At 34.4% G+C, this 4,269-nt stretch overlaps 1 protein-coding gene across 1 annotated transcript in view; it reads left to right on the top strand.

The window, feature by feature from the left end:
- The window catches only part of FOXP2 (forkhead box P2), a 274,200-nt gene extending 271,208 nt beyond the window's left edge, over positions 1 to 2,992 (top strand). The window contains exon 18 of the mRNA XM_008571504.1: positions 1 to 2,992. This exon is cut by the window's left edge and continues 229 nt beyond it. The gene's annotated coding sequence lies outside the window, so the exon portion shown is untranslated.
- Positions 2,993 to 4,269: the final 1,277 nt, after the last annotated feature.

Here is a 4,269-nt window from a genome sequence, read left to right as displayed (position 1 = left end):
TTACTGTGACTATTTATTAAGCATGGATAAAGGAGACAGCCCTAAAGGAACTTACTAAGCCAGCCCTTTGGGATTCAGTACCAACAGGCAAATTGCTTGTTTTCTTCTCTCTCTTTTTTTTTTAGAAAAAAAAAAAGACAAAAACTGATTTTCTTGGGAAAAAAAAATGAACTGTTCTTTCTATAATGGCTTTGCCCATTTAAAAAATGTGGCTCTTAAGGGTTCATGAAATGACTGAATATGAGGATACATGTCCTGTAGAAAGCAAACGCCTCATATACTGCCAAAAATAGTGTTAGTTTCATTAATGTGAATTTTCCAGCATTCAGTAGTTGTAATGTTAGAAACAATTGCTGGTCAAGTTCAACTTGTTGCTATTGTTTTTAATTTGCACAGGAGTAGTATCAGAAATTAGTGTCACTGCTTGTATCTAGCTGAATTTTAAACAACAGAACATTAGTTTTTTATGTTGGTGCCACCAACTGTAAATGACATAAGTTAGTTATTACAAAACACAGTAATTAGACTGTTGCAACCATCTAAAACCTTAGGCTTCCAGTCTGTGCTGTTAGTGTTAAGATGTAAAGTGCAATCCTAAGCTAACATTATCTGTGCAAGCACCATAGAAACATTTGCATATCTGCATAGATCTTACAACTGTACTCTTTACCTCCTTGTGATAAAGCTTTGTCTACCTGCAAACACAGTCAAAGGCTACAGCTGCAAACCAAAGCCAACTCTAACCATGGCCAAGAGCTCAAGGACAGAAGCAGCCACATGCTTTGGTCAGCCTTCTGTAACTTCAATTAGTACAAAGGAACCTTTTCCATGAACTACCTGCTGTTTTCTGATGACCTCTGGGATCTTTTCATTTAGCCCTAAACAAAGAAACAAATATGACAAAAACCACAACTAAAAAAGTTAATTCAGTCACACAGAGTAATCTTCTGAGGCCAAAAGTCCATCTAAATGCAACGAAGATTTGCTTTCATTAAAGACAGAGGTGAGGACAAAATCCGCAGTGGAAGTTATGATATGCTAGAAAGCAACAAATGTGGATCACTGACCAAAACGCTTATGTACTTGATGCAAATGCAGATTGCATATTGTTATATATATAGTACATTGTGTTTTTGTTTTCCCCCATTCAGTCAGTTATTTTTGGTGGTGAATACATGTTGTTAGAAGATGTCTTGTATGGTCTTAATCTTTGTTGTGTACTATTTTTTTATAGTCTTAAGTTATAATGAAAAAAAAAAAACAAAAACAAAAAGTAGGAACCAAACATAAAAGGTCTAGTAAAGCCAAAAATTAATTTCATATTGATTTTAAAGTGATCTAGCTGAGTTTTTACACTGAAAGCAAAGATTATAGCAATTGTAGTCCATGGTATTTATTTTCAGTCAAACCAAAGTTACATATAATTCTGCCTCTGCTTATACGGGATATTAACACTGACAATACACTCCCTTCAAAGACTTGCGCAGGCCAAATTGTTAGAATGCTGGTTTTCTTGGCAACTCCAAACCCCAAAACTAAGATAATGAGTAATGATGTAGTTGAAAATAGCATAGTCAGATGTTTGCTTAAAACCTAGAAACTTTACGTGTTACTTTTCATGTGCTGTGCCAAGTCTTGATAATACTTTTTCCCCCAACCAAGGGACCTCATAACCTGATTATGGTTATTGCTTTACAAACAGTTTTGACGGAAGGTGGCTGCTAGAGCTTAACATACATACCAGTTCCATGGAACTGGTTCTTGCAAACTAAGCTCATCATTTATTCTTTGCTGAAGTCAGCAAATAGAGTTAGAAAGATACCCAGTCATCTATCACACCAAATAAAAGGACATAACGGCTTTCAAAAGGGTTTTCCCACTTACCCAAAAAGGCTTTCTGAAAGCTTCTACCTCTGCAAAAAAAAAAAAGAAAAAAAGAAAAAAAAAAAAGAAAAAAAATTAGAACAATTATGGCAGATTGCATGAAACGTGAGAACGTCACAGTAACTGCTACTTTTCATTATGTTTGTCTTTGGGTCATGATCAATGAACCAGAAGTTTATGACACAGTATCAAAAGAAAGATTGGTATTGTGAAGGATGGCTTTCAGTCATCTAGGGTCCTACTGTAAGGATAATCTGAAAGGGAAATGGGTCTTTCAGGTGCATGTTCAAAAGGCTTTGATGGACTGGAAGTAACTGTGAGAGTTGTACCATCAGGAGGGTGGCCTAAGACTACAATGCTAAAGTATGCATACCTCAGTTACAAAACTTTTGAAAGGAAGTCTCAGCCACAGAATGCATATACCTGTAGAGTTTTGCATGGGTTTTATATGAATACAATTTTAAAAAATAGCTGCTTGCACATTATACCAGAAAAACCTCCAAAACTGCAATTGCTTTGAAAATAGATTTTAGGTTTTTTGGAGTTTTCTGAAATGCTTGGTCTGTATTTTGATAATTGTGCATATTATGTAAAAATGTTGGTGGACCCATAAATGACCAGACTTTTTCTAAGAAAAATGTTGCTTTAATGCATTTCATGAATTTTTACTCTTATATCATTGCTTGCTAGTAATAGCAAATCTGCTTTTCTGCATCTGCTTTGCGTAGCTATTGTAAGGCTTTGAACTAATGTATGTATTTATTGCTTGAACTTCTGTGCATACCTTATAAAGCATAATGTCTGACAATTTAAATGGCTCATGTATTCTTCTATCATAAGCTGATTATGAGGACTATGATCTTTTGTATACAGCAAATTTTAAACTGTAGCACAAACATCTGTTTATGTATTGGTGGAATATACCTGTTTTATTTATCTTTTTTGAGGTAAACTAATTTTTGATACTTTTCATTACTGTGTACTATGTTCATACTTTGAATTCTCTGACGTTAGAAGTCATGGTTGAGAATTGTAACAGCTGTTATTCGTTCTGTATTCATGGCTTTCACTGCTGAATAAAATAAAGGACCAAACCTAGGATTTGAAAGAAAACTGTCTACCTCTAACACCAGGGAGTTATCAGATTTTATTTTACATAGTTTTAGTCTACAAAGACACAATTGCTTAAACCTAGTGGGCTTAAGGCTTATATTCTGTGTGGTTGGATTCATGGCACAGTTGTACTATTTGAAAATCAATTAAAATTTTATGTGAATGTTACAAGTATTTGGTAGAATTACCACTAACTGGGTTTTCTTTAGATAACTCAGATATGGAGAAAATGTCATCAGCATTCTGTGTCTACAGCTGCTTAACTTCATAAGAATGCGTTTCTTTGTGATTAGGGAATCGAAGAATAGTCAGCTAGGAATAGAGCTATGGAAGGACACTTAAAATAAAACATCCTGGACTTCAATGTCTCTGGGCAGATTCAGTCACAAAATCCAATAGAATACTTTGTAAAGTTTTCAAATTGGGTGCTTACATTTTGGAGAATTTGTGAGATTTCATCTTATACATGCCAATATTAACACACATTTGAACAATGGCTTTATTAATGCCATAAAGTTATTGAAAAGAACATGGCTTGCCCTTGTTATTTCATTAGTTCAGGTTGCAATGAAAAGGTTTTTTTGTCCATGAACACTTGGCAAATCTTACTTAGCAAAAAAGAAGGATGTACATTTTACTACAGAATTAATGTATGAACAGTGTGTCACTGTTGTTGGATGTAAAAATGTATATGAAACCATTTCATTCACTTGATTACATTTCTGAAGTACAAATAAAAAAATCTAATTCTTTTTGACCCATTTATAACCACTAGGATTTTATTCTTTCGGAGAGACCATTCTTCCATGCCAGAGCCAAGTCATAAATTTGTGTACATATGTCCCATAATTTGTTTAAAGTCGTTTTCTTAGGAATTGGGGATTTATAAACAGACCATACTCAAATATAGTCAATAAAGATGGGGGCTGCTTGTCAAATGCATTCCATTAAAAACTATTTTCAGATTCAAAATGCACCGCCCCCACAATCATCTCATGTCTTCATGTTTTGATTCTAAAAGAATTTGACATCATAAATTCTGAACCTTAAAAAATTCCAGGGGAAGAATTGATTACTTAACTTTATGACTTTTTTTGTTTGTTTGTTTATCCTCTTTTTTTCCCCTCCAAATATCAGTCATGCTGACGGCATCCTGCTGTGGTTTAAGGGAAAATATAGGGGTAGAGTTAGTAGCTTTCCAAGGCAATACTTTTTAGGCCGTTAGAGAGACATTCTAGATCTATGTTAGTGGCAAAAACAGGCAAGATAGGG

Source organism: Galeopterus variegatus, unplaced genomic scaffold, assembly GCF_000696425.1.
Source record: "Galeopterus variegatus unplaced genomic scaffold, G_variegatus-3.0.2 Scaffold41, whole genome shotgun sequence".
Taxonomy (NCBI): domain Eukaryota; kingdom Metazoa; phylum Chordata; class Mammalia; order Dermoptera; family Cynocephalidae; genus Galeopterus; species Galeopterus variegatus.
The sequence above is the reverse complement of the archived record's forward strand: the minus strand, read 5'-3'. Positions and strand labels throughout refer to the sequence as shown.